The 19213-nt window shown below is 45.7% G+C and overlaps 1 protein-coding gene across 4 annotated transcripts in view; it reads right to left on the bottom strand.

The window, feature by feature from the left end:
• LOC124011708 (bifunctional heparan sulfate N-deacetylase/N-sulfotransferase 1-like) overlaps positions 1-17889 on the bottom strand; it is a 99027-nt gene extending 81138 nt beyond the window's left edge. For 2 of the 4 annotated variants that reach the window (XM_046325205.1, XM_046325209.1), the window contains exon 1: positions 17754-17889. The gene's annotated coding sequence lies outside the window, so the exon portion shown is untranslated. Of the gene's footprint in view, positions 1-15820; positions 15909-17753 lie in introns of those variants that run through there. The other 2 variants (XM_046325208.1, XM_046325207.1) reach the window with 2 other exon arrangements.
• Positions 17890-19213: the final 1324 nt, after the last annotated feature.

Raw genomic sequence — 19213 nt, 5'->3', positions numbered from 1 at the left:
CCTCCCCAACAGATCCACAGATCCAAACACACCAATACAGTCGTGAAGGGGGCACGACAAAACCTACTCCCCCTCAGGAGACTGAAAAGATTTGGCATGGGTCCCCAGATTCTCAAAAAGTTCTACAGCGGCACCATCGAGAGCTTCCTGACCGTCTGGCATGTTATGGCAACTGCTCGGCATCTGACCATAAGGTGCTACAGAGGGTAGTGTGTACGGCCCAGTACATCACTGAGGCCAAGCTTCCTGTCATCCAGGACCTATATAATAGGCGGTGTCAGAGGAAAGCCCATAAAATTGTCAGAGACTCCAGCCTTTCTCTTGAGGACCTGTATAAAACTAACTACAGCAAATTAATTGATGTGATAACCACAGATCTTAGAAGATGGACAATTAAGATGTATTGAAGAACAATCAAATGAAATAATTCGGAGAACTAAATTCAGACTTTCATTTGCTAAAGTCAGATTTCTTTCACTAATTACAGGGATTGGGACTGTAGTGACGCCTCTTGCACTGAGGTGCAGTGCCTTACACGGAACCCAAACCGGCTGCGCCATCACGCGCTATTGTGCGTAAATTTATTTTGTCCCCCTACACCAAATGTGATCACGACACACAGGTTAAAATATCAAAACAAACTCTGAACCAATGACATTAATTTGGGGACAGGTCAAAAAGCATTAAACATGTATGGCAATTTAGCTAGTTAGCTTGCACTTGCTAGCTAATTTGTCCTATTTAGCTAGCTTGATGTTGCTAGCTAATCTGTCCTCGGATATAAACATTGAGTTGTTATTTTACCTGAAATGCACAAGGTCCTCTACTCCGACAAGTAATTCACACAGAAAACGGTCAACTGACTCGTTTCTAGTAATCTCTCCTCCTTCCAGGCCTTTTCATCTTTGAACTTGTATGATGATTGGCATCTACACTTTCATAGTATTACCATGACAACCGGCAAAACAGTTAGTCTTTCAATCACCCACGTGGGTATAACCAATGAAGAGATGGCACATGGGTACCTGCTTTATATAAATAAATGAGGAGATGGGAGAGGCAGGACTTGCAGTGTGATCTGCGTTAGACATAGGAATTACTTCTATTTTATCCCTTGACAACGCAGACGCTCGTTGGCGTACGTGAGCAGTGTGGGTTCAGTAATTGAATAACATAGATTCCTAAATGTATTTTGCAGCGCTCATGCATGCGACGCGAGCAGTGTAGTCAGGGTATTAGACCGCTGCGCCACTGAAACACCCCAACTGGGTAAAAATGAAGAGGGACCACGCTCCCATAGAAAAACACCTAATAAATTAATCACAAAAGGGCAACTAGTAGTTAACAAATAACAAAACTATACTGCTGTCATGACACAGTAATACTCTGCAAACTAAGTGCCAGTGGGAATTTGAACTTGGGGAGAACATTGAAAATGAAACTTGGGATGCAGTCTGTAGGAATACATTACACAAACTCAAACATATGGAAAGAGTATCAAAGGAAAACCATTAGCAGGCACTTTCTAACTCCAGACAAAATGGTGAAGATAAGACGAGGAACAAACATTGGCAGAGTGGACTGGTAGAGTGAAAGAAATGTATTTAATGGAAAAGATGACCCTAAAATAAAACTGCAAACAGATGTACGTGAAAAAAAAGATGGGAACCGCGCCGTGTAAATAATATTGTGCAGACATAAAACGTATTAGTCTCAAAGCAACCGAACATGTGATAAATGTGATGACATAATGTATCATTTTTTTTGAGGGGGGGCTGGACAATAATAATGATTATGCTGAAAATGAAGCCTCCTTAATGCTTTTTGACCTGTACTCAGGCTTCATTTTCAGCATAATCATTATTATTGTCCAGCCCCCCCCTCAAAAAAATATATACATACACACACACAATACCAGTCTAAAGTTTGGACACAACAACTCTTTCAAGGTTATTTTTTTCCCTCACTATTTTCTACATTGTAGAATAATAGTAAAGACATCAAAAGTATGAAATAATACATATAAAATCATGTAGTAACCAAAGAAAGTGTTAAGCAAATCCAAACATATTTTAGATTCTTCAAAGTAGCCACCCTTTGCCTTGACAGTACTGCACACTCTTAGCATTCTCTCAACTAGCTTCATAAGGAATTATTTTCCAACAGTCTTGAAGGAGCTCCCACATATGCTGAGCACTTGTTGGCTGCTTTTCCTTCACTCTACGGTCCAACTCAGCCCAAACCATCTCAATTGGGTTGAGGTCAGGAGATTGTGGAGGCCAGGTCAGATGGGATGATGTATCGCTGCTGAATGCTGTGGTAGCCATGCTGGTTAAATGAGCCTTGAATTCTAAATAAATCACTGTCAGAGTGTCACCAGCAAAGAACCCCCATACCATCACACCTCCTCCTCCATGCTTCACGGTGGGAACCACACATGCGGAGGATAATCCGTTACCCTACTCTGCATCTCACAAAGGCATGGCGAATGGAACGAAAAATGTGGACTCATCAAACCAAAGGACAGATTTCCACCGGTCTTATGTCCATTGCTCATGTTTCTTGGCCCAAGAAAGTCTCTTCTTATTATTGGTGTCCTTGAACTCTGTGAAGCATTTATTTGGGCTGCACTCTGAGGCTGGTAACTCTAATGAACTTATCCTCTGCATCAGAGGTAACTCTGGGTCTTCCTTTCCTGTGACGGTCCTCGTGAGAGCCAGTTTCATCATAGCGCTTGATGGTTTTTGCAACTGCACTTGAAGAAACTTTAAAAGTTATTGAAATGTTCCAGATTGACTGACCTTCCATGTCTTAAAGTAATGGTGGAATGTTATTTCTCTTTGCTTATTTGAGCCGTTCTTGCCATAATATGGACTTGGTATTTTACCAAATAGGTATATCCTCTGTATACCACCCCTACCTTGTCACAACACAACTGATGGGCTAAAACACATTAAGGAAAGACATTTTAAAAAATAACACAAGTTAATCCCCTGTAATAATTCCCCAGATCGTTGCCGTAAAAGAGAATGAGTAAACTTACCTGGTCAAATAAGGGTTAAAAAGCTGTCATCAACGCAAAGGGTGGCTACTTTGAAGAATCTCAAATATATTTTGATTTGTTGAACACTTTTTTCATTACTACATGATTCCATATGTGTAATTTCATCATTTTGATGCCTTCACTATTATTCTACAATGTAGAAAATAGTAATAAAAAAACACAAAAAAAGAAAGAAAGAAAAACCCTGGAATGAGTAGGTGTGTCCCAACTTTTGACTGGTGCTGTATATATATATATATATATATTTTTTTTTAAACAAAACGTATAAGATCTTCCAAGTTCGTGTTTACTTACCAGAGACCTTTTTTAGTGTCAATCAGCTTTGAAATCAACATATTTTGAGTTATGGTTTGCATATTATCACAAAGTACAAGGATAGTTAATTGATGTTAGCTTCAGCTGTCAGCTAGCAAGGAAAGTTAGCCTACACATGTGGAAGCTACCCGTGTCTTCTTCCAATGTGAAGGGTTCTAGCCTGTGTGGACAATGTTTTGCAAACAGTAATTAACAGTTTCAACATTTTGTCTCGCATTATTTAAGACTGTGTTAACTTCTGTGCAGAATAAGTGGGGAGCTAACATGATGCAGCCCAGACTCACAGTGCAGGCTAGCAGTGAGTAAGTGGAGCTAACATGATGCAGCCCAGACTCACAGTGCAGGCTAGCAGTGAGTAAGTGGAGCAGGCAGGGTGAGTTATGATAAGGGGTCGGCTGCTCCGATAGAAAGGCTTGATCTGTGAGACACAATTAACAGAAGTACCGAAAGTAACACAAATTCTAGTAGCGAACCATTATCATGTTCTAAGATTGAAAAAGTACCTAAGTTTCCGTGGTATACCGTGCAACACCAGAACACAACACAAGAGCAGAGCAAAGCAGAAGACAACACAGCCAATAGAAAGACTGAACACAACAGAACCGAGCAGAATCGAACAGACGTTGATTGTGTGCAGCTGACCCCTGCACATCCCAGCAGGCATTGCATGATGAATGGGCTCAGGCGATGACTATGACCCACATGCCCCCTCCTCCTCCACCCTCTCCATCACCACTATGACTTTCCTCACTACCAGTCCCTAAACCATAGACATTCAGCCACTGCCATCCTACAAGACTCATTTGCATTCAGTTCACTTAGGCTTGGCATTGTACTCCGGCACAATGACACAGAGCCACACACAAATACAGCATTGGATAGATCTATAACAGTGGAGGGCTGGGGCATCTACCTAGGTCTATAACAGTGGAGGGCTGAGGTATCTACCTAGGTCTATAACAGTGGAGGGCTGAGGTATCTACCTAGGTCTATAACAGTGGAGGGCTGAGGTATCTACCTAGGTCTATAACAGTGGAGGGCTGAGGTATCTACCTAGGTCTATAACAGTGGAGGGCTGAGGTATCTACCTAGGTCTATAACAGTGGAGGGCTGAGGTATCTACCTAGGTCTATAACAGTGGAGGGCTGAGGTATCTACCTAGGTCTATAACAGTGGAGGGCTGAGGTATCTACCTAGGTCTATAACAGTGGAGGGCTGAGGTATCTACCTAGGTCTATAACAGTGGAGGGCTGAGGTATCTACCTAGGTCTATAACAGTGGAGGGCTGAGGTATCTACCTAGGTCTATAACAGTGGAGGGCTGAGGTATCTACCTAGGTCTATAACAGTGGAGGGCTGAGGTATCTACCTAGGTCTATAACAGTGGAGGGCTGAGGTATCTACCTAGGTCTATAACAGTGGAGGGCTGAGGTATCTACCTAGGTCTATAACAGTGGAGGGCTGAGGTATCTACCTAGGTCTATAACAGTGGAGGGCTGAGGTATCTATAACCTAGGTCTATAACAGTGGAGGGCTGAGGTATCTACCTAGGTCTATAACAGTGGAGGGCTGAGGTATCTACCTAGGTCTATAACAGTGGAGGGCTGGGTATCTACCTAGGTATCAGTGGAGGGCTGAGGTATCTACCTAGGTCTATAACAGTGGAGGGCTGAGGTATCTACCAAGGTCTATAACAGTGGAGGGCTGAGGTATCTACCTAGGTCTATAACAGTAGAAGACTGGGGTATAGTTCTAGGTCTATAACAGTAGAGGGCTGGGGTATCTACCTAGGTCTATAACAGTGGAGGGCTGAGGTATCTACCTAGGTCTATAACAGTAGAGGGCTGGGGCATCTATCTAGGTCTATAACAGTGGAGGGCTGAGGTATCTACCTAGGTCTATAACAGTGGAGGGCTGGGGTATCTACCTAGGTCTATAACAGTGGAGGGCTGGGGTATCTACCTAGGTCTATAACAGTAGAGGACTGAGGTATCTACCTAGGTCTATAACAGTAGAGGACTGAGGTATCTACCTAGGTCTATAACAGTAGAAGACTGGGGTATAGTTCTAGGTCTATAACATTTACATTTAAGTCATTTAGCAGACGCTCTTATCCAGAGCGACTTACAAATTGGTGCATTCACCTTATGACATCCAGTGGAACAGCCAGGTCTATTTACAATAGTGCATCTACATATTTTAATAACAGTGGGGGGGTGAGAAGGATTAGGTCTTTATCCTATCCTAGGTATTCCTTAAAGAGGTGGGGTTTCAGGTGTCTCCGGAAGGTGGTGATTGACTCCGCTGTCCTGGCGTAACAGTGAGGGGAGTTTGTTCCACCATTGGGGAGCCAGAGCAGCGAACAGTTTTGACTGGGCTGAGCGGGAACTGTCTTCCTCAGTGGTAGGGAGGCGAGCAGGCCAGAGGTGGATGAACGCAGTGCCCTTATTTGGGTGTAGGGCCTGATCAGAGCCTGGAGGTACTGAGGTGCCGTTCCCCTCACAGCTCCGTGGAGGCAAGCACCATGGTCTTGTAACAGCGGATGCGAGGCTTCAACTGGAAGCCAGTGGAGAGAGCGGAGGAGTGGGGGTGACGTGATAGAACTTGGGAAGGTTGAACACTAACAGTGGACGGGCTGCGGCGTTCTGGATGAGTTGTAGGGTTTTAATGGCACAGGCAGGGGAGCCCAGCCAACAGCGTCTATAACAGTTGCAGTAATCCAGACGGGAGATGACAAGTGCCTGGATTAGGACCTGCGCCGCTTCCTGTGTGAGGCAGGGGTACTCTGCGGATGTTGTAGAGCATGAACCTACAGGAACGGGCCACCGCCTTGATGTTAACAGGACAGGGTGTTGTCCAGGATCACGCCAAGGTTCTTAGCGCTCTGGGAGGAGGACACAATGGAGTTGTCATCTACCGTGATGGCGAGATCATGGAACGGGCAGTCCTTCCCCGGGAGGAAGAGCAGCTCCGTCTTGCCGAAGTTCAGCTTGAGGTGGTGATCCGTCATCCACACTGATATGTCTGCCAGACATGCAGAGATGCGATATCGCCACCTGGTCATCAGAAGGGGGAAAGGAGAAGATTAATTGTGTGTCGTCTGCATAGCAATGATAGGAGAGACCATGTGAGGTTATAACAGAGCCAAGTGACTTGGTGTATAGCGAGAATAGGAGAGGGCCTAGAACAGAGCCCTGGGGGACACCAGTGGTGAGAGCGCATGGTGAGGAGACAGATTCTCGCCACGCCACCTGGTAGGAGCGACCTGTCAGGTAGGACGCAATCCAAGCGTGGGCCACGCTACCGGAGATGCCCAACTCGGAGAGGGTGGAGAGGAGGATCTGATGGTTCACAGTATCGAAGGCAGCCGATAGGTCTAGAAGGATGAGAGCAGAGGAGAGAGAGTTAGCTTTAGCGGTGCGGAGCGCCTCCGTGATACAGAGAAGAGCAGTCTCAGTTGAATGACTAGTCTTGAAACCTGACTGATTTGGATCAAGAAGGTCATTCTGAGAGAGATAGCGGGAGAGCTGACCAAGGACGGCACGTTCAAGAGTTTTGGAGAGAAAAGAAAGAAGGGATACTGGTCTGTAGTTGTTGACATCGGAGGGATCGAGTGTAGGTTTTTTCAGAAGGGGTGCAACTCTCGCTCTCTTGAAGACGGAAGGGACGTAGCCAGCGGTCAGGGATAAGTTGATGAGCGAGGTGAGGTAAGGGAGAAGGTCTCCGGAAATGGTCTGGAGAAGAGAGGAGGGGATAGGGTCAAGCGGGCAGGTTGTTGGGCGGCCGGCCGTCACAAGACGCGAGATTTCATCTGGAGCCATAACAGTAGAGGACTGGGGTATAGTTCTAGGTCTATAACAGTAGAGGACTGAGGTATCTACCTAGGTCTATAACAGTAGAGGACTGGGGTATCTATCTAGGTCTATAACAGTGGAGGACTGGGGTATAGTTCTAGGTCTATAACAGTAGAGGACTGAGGTATAGTTCTATGTCTATAACAGTGGAGGACTGGGGTATAGTTCTAGGTCTATAACAGTAGATAACTGAGGTATAGTTCTAGGTCTATAACAGTAGAGGACTGGGGTATAGTTCTAGGTCTATAACAGTAGAGGACTGGGGTATAGTTCTAGGTCTATAACAGTAGAGGACTGGGGTATAGTTCTAGGTCTATAACAGTAGAGGACTGGGGTATAGTTCTAGGTCTATAACAGTAGAGGACTGGGGTATAGTTCTAGGTCTATAACAGTAGAGGACTGGGGTCTTTCTGAGAGGCTTCTTCTGATAATTATTAACAGAGCAAGACAAGCTCAATAAAGGATATGACTGATGTACAGCAGCACAGACAGACACTGACAACCAATCTCACCAAGAGTCATTATAGTAGTTAGATTCCTCCAATATCCCGACGCAATGAGTCAGAGAAGACTTTGGTTGGTAGGCCTAGCAGGAGTAGAAGGAGCCTAGTTCCATATAGGCTAGATTTGGGCAGTGAGAGTAAGAACAGCAGGAGAGAGGGGAGGGAAAGAGAGTGGGACGGTGTTACTCCATTAAAAGCCCCGAGGATAGAGAAAGTAATGCATGAGAAATTGGGTTTTTCCTCCCTCGCTCTCCCTGCTACTGTTGTTCCATTGAGCCCGCGCGGGTCCTGGGAGAGAGAGTGGGAGACCAAATTAAATTTGCCACAACGTCTCCAGCCATCGCTGGAGAGCGCCTGGGGGCATAAGAAATGGATTCTGGAATTTAAAAATAAATAAATAAAAAGGAGAGAGAGAGAGAATTGAATTAAATTGAATTGGGAGAGAGAGACCAGGAGAAGGTGCTGGAGACAAAAGCACAGGGGGAGGTAGAGAGAAATGAGAGCAGTGCTTTGGGGCTGGGAGGGGGCAGAGATGGGTGGGAGGGAGACAAGGAAGGGGAGGAGGGGAGCGAGACAAGGGAGGTTTTATATAGGCTGTCTAGATCCACTGTATGGTTCTTATTCACAGGCCAGGAGCTTCATCATATGTAGAGGTCACAGGGTTACTAACACACGGTGAGATCAGCTACCGCTAACAGAGAGACACCTAAACATGGAGGTTTACCGGGAAGTCAATGACCCATTACCTCACCCTCATCCTACAGATGGGTCAGAGTGTGTGTGTGTGTGTGTTTTTGACCCCAGGGGAGGGGGGCGGTGAGGACACCACAACAACCCTACTCATCTCATTACACAAGACTTTTACTGCAGTGTTTCTCATGCTGGTTCGTGGCCAGTCCCCCATGGCTCATAAGTCAGGTTGTGGATAGAAGCATGGTCTTTGGTCGTGGGTCATAAGAATATCTCAATGTTGGAATGTCTGAAAGGCTTTAGGTGGGTCACAACACATGTTGTAGAAGCTCTGCTCCAAACACAGACAAGTATTCAATAGAATGGAGTAAGGGAAGGAGGATGGGAAGAAGGAAGGAGGGGATGAGGAGGGGAAGAGGGGATGAGGAGGGGAAGAGGGGATGGGGAGGGGAAGAGGGGATGGGAACAGGGGATGAGGGGATGAGGAGGGGAAGAGAGGAGGGGAGGGGAAGAGGGGATGAGGAGGGGAAGAGTGAATGATGAGGAGGGGTAGAGGGAAGGATGAGGGAAGGATGAGGGGAGAGGGAACGATGAGGGAGAGGAGAGTGAGGTTAGTTTGAATATCAAACCTGATCAGGGCTGAAGAATCCTGAGACCTCTTTGGAGCTTGTTTACGTCTGTGTTAGGGAAGTCGGTTTTAAAACCACCCACTCTTCCTCATTATATGAGCCCTTCTCCACCCCTCACGCAGCAGGCTAGGATGGAGAGACCTATGGCCCATTGAGAGCCACTGAGCAGGCCTCATTAAGATGATAAAACCAACACACACAATGGGCCTATCAAACACACACACACACACACACACACACACACACACACACACACACACACACACACACACACACACACACACACACACACACACACACACACACACACACACACACACACACACACACACACACACACACACACACACACACACCAGGCCACATGCGCGCACACACACACAACACACACCAGAACCCAGCAGAAACACACACACCCTGGGCCAACACCTGTGTCCCATTCATGGGAATATCCGGCCACTTAACACTCCTAAAGGGGCAAGGGAAGGGTGCTGTTTTTGTTTGTGTGGACCAGACAAGACCCCATCCCTCAGTCAGTCCCAACACCCAAACAGCCCCTGAATCTACTCCCACTGCCACGGGCAACCTGGGACCTAAACACAGTGACCCAAAAACCCACTGAGTCTAGTCAGTCGTGTTACCCCTGGTGTCGTTTCAAACGAGAGACCCTACTTTAATTTACACTCCCCGACCAACCCCCATCCATCGTCACCTGCAGCCTGCGGGGTCCACTTTGTGTATAGGTGCCACAGCTGTGTGTGTGGTTGGGTACTGACCCCCTGCATGCCAACACCTGTCCCACAGACCCCCATGCCACCCAGGATGGGCAGACACACAGATGGACAGCAGGCGGGCAGACAGGGCAGCGGAGGGGCACAGTCCAAGCTGGCAGAGGAGCTGGGGGTCAAAGCCAATTCAATTCCCTCCATTCAGTTATTCAAAACAGAGAAAGACACGCTGTGGGAAATTGGCTATGGTCAATTTTGCAGTGGCCGATACGCAACTCCCGACTTGGAAATTAAATGGAACTGACCCTAACCAACCCAGCACGCTCTCTAATTGTGTTTACTTGATAGCTACCTACACAAATAGCTGGCTAGAATAAAGTGTTAATAACAAGATAAAAATTAATTAAAAGACTTAAATGCAATACAAGTATCCCTCCAGAGGCTACGAGGCTGATCTGTTTAGATGTGGGCGGTTAGCATGAGTATTAACACGCACACAGAGCACTGTGTTTACAGTTGGGCCACATGGAGCCGCTCAGCACCAGATGCCCTGCGGATGGAGGGGCTTGGACACCAGATGCCCTGCGGATGGAGGGGCTTGGACACCAGATGCCCTGCGGATGGAGGGGCTTGGACACCAGATGCCCTGCGGATGGAGGGGCTTGGACACCAGATGCCCTGCGGATGGAGGGGCTTGGACACCAGATGCCCTGCGGATGGAGGGGCTTGGACACCAGATGCCCTGCGGATGGAGGGGCTTGGACACCAGATGCCCTGCAGATGGAGGGGCTTGGACACCAGATGCCCTGCGGATGGAGGGGCTTGGACACCAGATGCCCTGCGGATGGAGGGGCTTGGACACCAGATGAGAGAGATAAGAGAGAGCGAGAATGAGAGAGACAGGAGAGCGAGACAGAGAGAGACAGGAGAGAGACAGTAGAGAGAGACACACAGAGAGTGAGAGAGACACAGAGAGAGAGAGAGAGAGTTAGAGAGAGAGAGAGAGAGAGAGAGAGAGAGAGAGAGAGAGAGAGAGAGTCACAGAGTGGAGAGAGAGAGAGGAGAGAGTCACAGAGAGTGGAGAGAGAGAGAGACACAGAGAATGGAGAGAGGATAGAGAGAGAAGAGACAGAGAGAGTAGAGAGACAGGGAGACAGAGACTGAGCGAGAGGGAGAGAGAGAAATTAACCACAAACCATAGACAGATAGAGGTCATGGTGGTTTGTGTGTGGACAGCGCTACGGCTCTGACTGAGGCCTACTGGGTGTGAGTGTGTGAGGTATCAAAGTGCAGGCAGGGCCAAGTGGGTAAACAGAGAAGTGTCCCTTCCACCTGTCACCCTTCATACCCCAACTGAGCTTTAATCCCCCACAACGATTATTCCTTAAACCCTGAATCTCAAACTCCCGTACCTACACACACACACACACACACACACACAACAAGGTGCGCAGGCAGGTGCACGCACACACACACAACGACACACACACACGCACAATGACGGTACACACAGATAATGGCTAAATTGATCCACAAAACATATTTCATTAGATCTGGTAAGCGATAGCACTTATCATGAGGACACGATCATAGCATCCAGCGGTGAGGCAGTTCATTTCCATTAACAGACTACACTGCTCTCTCTCTCCCACTCTAAAATGCCTTCATTAAGAGCTAGCGTAGCGCTGCTAGCACTGGAGTGCTTCCATGCTGTGTGACTGTAACCATGCCCCGAGGGCCCGCGCCAAACACGGAGGTGAAGTCCATTACCATCAAGCCAGCTTGTTTTAAACCACTAAATAAATCAGGCAACATTTTACATCTTTGAGTATAAATAACCTTTCGTAGCAGAGGAAGATAAAGAGAGAGAGACAGAGAGAGTAAGAGAGAAAGAGAGAAAACAGCAGTTCACTAGGGGTTTGAATGAAAGTCTCGGATATACACTACTAATATCAGCCAGTCTACGTGGAACTCTCATCTCTATCTTTCTATTATTATTCATCTCTTCTCAGAGTCATGTGTATGAAAGGGTTTTTACATAGTCGTTAGTCACGGAAATGTACAGGACTTAGGCTAACCACAGCCATACACATACAGAGCTCGTGTAGATGGGCAAAACTGGTCCGAACTCTTGTTTGAGATTTGGAGATGTAATCAGAGCTCTGTTGGCATCAGATAAAATGCAACTCAGAATCTTATTGGGAAACACTTTACATCAATTGCTGTTACACTTCTGTAATAACAATGTCATTAGCATCCTCTACGACATTGGGAAGATTTAGTGAAACTGTAAAGCAAGGCGAACCAGAAACAGGAGAAGGCAACGTATAGGTGAGCCATGAGAAGACCTAGCCCAGACATGTCTCCTATAACTTTAACGAGCAGGCCTACTGTCAATTTGGCAGGTCTCCTTGTCTCTTATAGGAAACTGGAGCTACATAGAGCTATAAAGAGGCCACCGTTCTCCTCTCACTTTCCCAGCCCTCACCATCCAATCATGTGTGATGTGGTGTAATGCTACACCCCATACCTCCATTATCCCTGGCTAGAGGAGTCTCTGGAATGTATCTGATTCCAGCCCAGGGGGTGAGCAGCACCTTGGAAACGCACCTCCACCTCCCCCCTCTCTCGCGCTCCCCTGCCCGCCTGAGCCCCCCTTCCAACTCCTAACCTTAAAACGAGCTGAATTCCACCAGAGGCTCGACTGCCTAGTTATGATGTGTTTCTGGCGGCGTTGTGATTTCCGTCTGTCTGACGAGATGTGGACACACAGTGGGTTGTGGGTTTCAAGGCTATTCTGTTTCTGGGACTTATTGTTTCTTCACTTCAGCCTCATTCACTTCCACTCCCAGTCTCCCACTGACTCCCAGTCTCCCACTGACTCCCAGTCTCCCACTGACTCCCAGTCTCCCACTGACTCCCAGTCTCCCACTGACTCCCAGTCTCCCACTGACTCCCAGTCTCCCACTGACTCCCAGTCTCCCACTGACTCCCACTGACTCCCAGTCTCCCACTGACTCCCAGTCTCCCACTGACTCCCACTGACTCCCAGTCTCCCACTGACTCTGACTCCCAGTCTCCCACTGACTCCCAGTCTCCCACTGACTCCCAGTCTCCCACTGACTCCCAGTCTCCCACTGACTCCCACTGACTCCCAGTCTCCCACTGACTCCCAGTCTCCCACTGACAGTCTCCCACTGACTCCCAGTCTCCCACTGACTCCCAGTCTCCCACTGACTCCCAGTCTCCCACTGACTCCCAGTCTCCCACTGACTCCCACTGACTCCCAGTCTCCCACTGACTCCCACTGACTCCCAGTCTCCCACTGACTCCCAGTCTCCCACTGACTCCCAGTCTCCCACTGACTCCCAGTCTCCCACTGACTCCCAGTCTCCCACTGTCTCCCACTGACTCCCAGTCTCCCACTGACTCCCACTGACTCCCAGTCACTCCCACTGACTCCCAGTCACTCCCACTGACTCCCAGTCACTCCCACTGACTCCCAGTCTCCCACTGACTCCCAGTCTCCCACTGACTCCCAGTCACTCCCACTGACTCCCAGTCACTCCCACTGACTCCCAGTCACTCCCACTGACTCCCAGTCTTCCACTGACTCCCACTGACTCTCAGTCTCCCACTGACTCCCAGTCACTCCCACTGACTCCCAGTCTCCCACTGACTCCCAGTCTCCCACTGACTCCCAGTCACTCCCACTGACTCCCAGTCTCCCACTGACTCCCAGTCTCCCACCCCACCAAACAAGCTGAAATTTCAGCTGGTCTTTTCAAACAACATAGTGTTGTAAAAAAACAGGATTTTTCCACTCTCTTTAACCACTAAACATAGACTAGTTAAAAGGTTAGCCTAACACACCAGCCGTCCTGGGAATCATTTCAAAGAATAATTCAATTCATTTGTAAAGCGCTTTTCACACACCCCATGCTACCTTAACACCGGCCCTATCTCCTAATCTTTGATTAAGAATAAATGACATACTGTGCTCAGGAAATCTTACAATATAGCCCAATTTCATCCTTCCTACCGTGTGTCATGACCATCTAATGATTACCGTCAAAAGGGGTTTACCTCATCTCCCTTCTCCTGAGAGAGAGAGTCATCATCACTACCGTGCACAGTAACTAAGCCTATATGGTATGTGTGTATGAGTCACTGGCCAGGATAATTCAGTGGGGGAATTATGACAGAGGAAAATCATTTCCCTGGGCCACTGGGGGAGAGGAGGCCGTGGCTAATCGTTCAGTAATATGATCTACTGCATACTGGCGGGTTCAGGCACAGGCACAGACAGACACACACACGTTCAGCTACATACGTTGTACTCACACACAAGGCCACACATAAACACACTGCCACACTGCTACGCACACACACGCAAACTTACACATACAAGTGGACACCCTCGTGACTGCCAAAAATCTGAATACCTTAATATTTTTTCTATTCAAAATAACTCAAGGTTACTATCTGGTGATTCACTAATACTGGTTCCTACTGTAGCAGTAGTAGTAATCTAATACTGGTTCCTATTGTAGTAGTAGTAGTACTCTAATACTGGTTCCAACTGTAGCAGTAGTACTCTAATACGGATTCCTACTGTAGTAGTAGTACTCTAATACTGGTTCCTACTGTAGTAGTAGAACTATAATACTGGTTCCTACTGTAGCAGTAGTACTCTAATACGGATTCCTACTGTAGTAGTAGTACTCTAATACTGGTTCCTACTGTAGTAGTAGAACTATAATACTGGTTCCTACTGTAGTAGTAGTAGTACTCTAATACTGGTTCCTACTGCAGTAGTAGTACTCTAATACTGGTTCCTACTGCAGTAGTAGTACTCTAATACTGGTTCCTACTGTAGTAGTAGTAGTAGTACGCTAATACTGGTTCCTACTGTAGTAGTAGTAGTAGTAGTACGCTAATACTGGATCATACTGTAGTAGTAGTACTCTAATACTGGTTCCTACTGTAGTAGTAGTACTCTAATACTGGTTCCTACTGTAGTAGTAGTAGTAGTACTCTAATACTGGTTCCTACTGTAGTAGTAGTACTCCAATACTAGTTCCTACGGTGGTAGTAGTAGTAGTACTCTAATACTGGTTCCTACTGTAGTAGTGGTACTCTAATACTAGTTCCTACGGTAGTAGTAGTAGTAATCTAATACTGGTTCCAACTGTATAGGTAGTACTCTAATACTGGTTCCAACTGTAGTAGTAGTACTCTAATACTGGTTCCTACTGTAGTAGTAGTAGTACTCTAATACTGGTTTCTACTGTAGTAGTAGTACTCTAATACTGGTTCCTACTGTAGTAGTAGTAGTACTCTAATACTGGTTTCTACTGTAGTAGTAGTACTCTAATACTGGCTCCTACTGTCGTAGTAGTACTCTAATACTGGTTTCTACTGCAGTAGTAGTACTCCAATACTAGTTTCTACTGTAGTTGTAGTATATTGATACTGGTTTCTACTGTAGTACTAGCGGTAGTAGCAGTACACTAATACTGGTTTCTACTGTAGTAGTAAGAGTAGAGGTAGTACACTAATACTGTTTTTACTGTAGTAGTAGTAGTAGTAATCTAATACTGGTTTCTACTGTAGTATTAGTTGTAGTACAATAATATTGGTTTCACTTTAGTAGTAGTAATAGGGTCAAACTAATACTTGTTTCTACTGTAGTAGTAGTACACTAATACTGGTTTCTACTACAGTAGTATTACTCTAATACTGGTTTCTACTGTAGAAGTAACTGCTCTAATACAGGTTTCTACTATAGTAGTAGTGTTACTCTAATACTGATTTCTACTGTAGTAGTACCACTGTCCAATGTGTTTACTTCTACAACACTCTCCCAGTCAGTGGCCTACTGAAAGCCAATCAGAATTGAATTAGACAGAGAGTAGAAAACTAAATTCAAGAATGTCTTTTCAAAGACGTCCAATTTCAACATATTGGACACAGTCAGCATTATTCTAATCTGAATAAATATTCTATATAAACATCTAAATAAATGCATTCCTTACATTCAATTGGCCAGAGTGTACAGAGGACCAGCTCTGGTAGGGGGAGAAGTCATCGCGTGACGGACTGAATGGAACAGCCAATGGATGGACTATGGGGGCAGGCAGTCCTGTACTGGGTAGAAGGATAGGGTCAGGGGCCCTAATTCATTGGAAGCTTGCCTGGTTCCACTCTCATTCTATAGACTGCGTTCTGGATTGGCCCCCCACACACACTGAGCATGGCTTTGAAGGGCACTGACATGGAAAAATACAAGAACTGGCATGTTGTTGGGATTCTGTGGTTCCCATTAGCATAAACTACCCATGAATAACATGACATGCTATAGGTTAGACAGCAGCATGTTTATAACATGTTTATAACAATCTTACATAGCCAATATAACATCCCATTGGGATGAAGGAGCAGCAGCAGGCATCAGACATTCAGAACACCTGATCACAGAGGGCTTGGTAGTCAGAACTATCAGATGGAACACATAGCATAACCAGACAAACAGTTGGCACAGATAGACAGAACACAAAAGCAAGTCTCAACATTTCACAATGGATTTAATCAAATTAATGCAATTTTGACTTGAGTTTTTATCCAATAAAATAGCCCTCCTGTTTCCCAACACAGGCTTTTTGGTGACAAGCTTTCTCCCAAAACATGTTCCAGGGTCGTTATCCACAACGCGTCTCAGAGTATGGGAGCTGATCTAGGATCAGTACATACAATCATATTCATTCTCATTTCAAAAGTCCAAACTGATGCAAGATCAGCATTCCTACTCTGAGACGCTTTGTGGATAAGGGCCCTGGTCCTGCTTTCTTAAGCAAAGGCTGAGATTGAGAGAATAGATAGATTGCCGAACACAAAGAAACTGCTAAATGAATAGTCTCCCTAACTTTCTCTCACACACAATATAAAACAAGACCCCAGGCTACAAATTTCAGGCAGGTCTAGACTGCCCCTGTTCCCGCCGAGGAGTCAAATGTTTATATACAGTATCTGATATAGCACGTCTCTATGTGAAAGCGGTCTGGCTGACTCAATAGGAAAATGTGTGCGTAACAACGTGTAGAAACATATGTGCATCGCCACCACCCCATGAAGGAGGTTATATAGCGTACAGCTAATCAAATATCGAATTTAGTGTGGATACTGTCGTTTACTATGCAAGAAGCCTAAAAAGCAAAGAAATGCCGTCCTGCCTATTCTACTCACATCAGCCAGTCCTAGCGGAACATAAGCAACTTTCCACCGTCATGTGAAACGTTATTGAATCACAAATGAATTGATGGATGCAATCGGGAGGGAAAAAAAACGTTTTTTCCAAGCAAACCTTTTTTTAAATCCATCTTTAGGTGCAAGAATATATAAATGTTCTCGCGTAATTCCACTACACATTGCAATAAATGAAGGCATAACACAGCAAGTTGTTTTCCCACGTCAGCAGTGTTCTCAGAATGTTTTTAAGCACACTCCTCAGGCTACATAACAATAGTTAACGTTACGTTAACGTTACATTGTATCCTACTGCGTCAGAAACAGCAACAATCAATAACTAGCCTGCTAACGATACTGCCATGCCATAAAGTTACAATAACAAGTTACTTTCTTTCTTGTTCGTGCTAAATTGTATCACGGGGTTTCGCTTGCTTGATGCAGACATTCCAACACCCCTTCACATAATTCCAGGCAACAAAAACGACATGAATTCACCAAAACGGTGGCCTTCCTATTGATTAGCCAAAAGCAGCTCTGGGATTCAACTCTTTCCCCGGGCTTCATTTTCGATCCAGGGGAAATTCAGGCCAAAACTGTGGCTGCATTTTCAATCTGCGCCAAGATACAAGCCAGTCGAGGCTAGTAAATGAACGACTGAGCAACGTTCAGCTCGTCTTGACCAAAACATTTGCACCAGTAAAGGTTTTACTTCGCCACACTCACCTTCGAGGTCCGAGTGAAAGCCTAGAGACGATCTGGTATAATGAATGTTTGGATTCAACCCAAGCTCACCCGGTGCTTACGTCTTGCTTTACCAGCGGCTCCGGTCTGCCGTTCTACTTCTTACAGACTTGTCTGATGGGAGAGAAATTTGAGAATGTCTCTCTTTTTGCAGCGCTATGCAGCTCTGCCCAACAATGGTCAACAGAGGGCGCCAGCACAGCATTGTCCATGAAGAGGCTAAAGTCTGGATAGTTAGTTCACCCAAATTACATGTGAAACTCATCTTCTTGAAAGCCAGTCCACGAAATATTTCAATTTGTTTAGTACTCAATTTGATTTGATTTAGTACTAAAGATGAAAAATATTTCATAAATAGTTTCTAAATGTTAATAATACATTGGTTGAAAATCTGTGATATTAATTCATTAAAGTACTGCTTGCCAAATACTGAGATTATTATGGCGGCATTTAAATACCAAACACACAATTCAGACCATTGTCCCCCCCACTACTTCCAAGAGGCTCTCCAGACCAGTGAAGACCCCAACCCAGGAGGCATTCATCCAAAAACAACTCAACAACTCAACTATTTTCAGAGATGGCCTGTCTCTGGCAGCCAAAACAGACTAATACTCCATCTAAACTTGAATTGATTCTCAATTACAATAGGGTCCTAGAAACATAAATCCCTCTACTTTCATATCACATCAAAATAATGTGATATGGGTGTTTTAATCAGCTTCATCCCAGTTGCAGCCGACAGTATTTTTCAGTGACAACACGTTTCTGGCTGGCTTTTTCCCTTACACACAGGAGTTTGTAGCATGCTAGATAGCTGTTTAGCACAGGTGGGCCCTGTGTCTTTCATCTGTAATCTGTAAACACGTGCTGTAACATGGCGATATGGCCGGGAGAGAAGACTAACCCTACAAAGGTGTGTATCAATTTATCCTTTTGTTTCTTCAAAATTATTTTTTGCTGTTGTGAAAGATAAGGTTCCAAAACCTTACCACGAGCGATGTGTGTTCATGTTCAGACAGAGCGTCATGGTTATTAGCGAAACTCCCCTCTACAGAAGAAGCCTTCGTCCGATGACTCTTATGTGTAATGTAATGGGACTGAGAATCATGGTCAAGGGCTAGGCAGACCTATGAACATGTCATCTGTAATAATAAGTACAAGTAGACTGCCATTTTAACCACACTTCATGTGGACTTGTATTGCTTATCTTTGTCAAGGTTGCTACGGACAACACCCCACTGACAGACTAAACCAAAAACAAACATAGTGCGTGTATACAAGATTTACTGTGGACCACTTCAAATGGAGACTTGCAGTTGAAGGCTATGCAAATATATAGCTGGAAACATTGGCCGTTTCCATGGCTTCACCTTTTTTCTTTCTAAAACAGAGAGAGGCAAACAACAAGTGTCTGTGTCAAAGTCGATGTCTTATTCCAA

Source organism: Oncorhynchus gorbuscha, linkage group LG23 (assembly GCF_021184085.1).
Source record: "Oncorhynchus gorbuscha isolate QuinsamMale2020 ecotype Even-year linkage group LG23, OgorEven_v1.0, whole genome shotgun sequence".
Lineage (NCBI taxonomy): Eukaryota > Metazoa > Chordata > Actinopteri > Salmoniformes > Salmonidae > Oncorhynchus > Oncorhynchus gorbuscha.
This window is presented reverse-complemented; position numbering and strand designations above follow the sequence as displayed.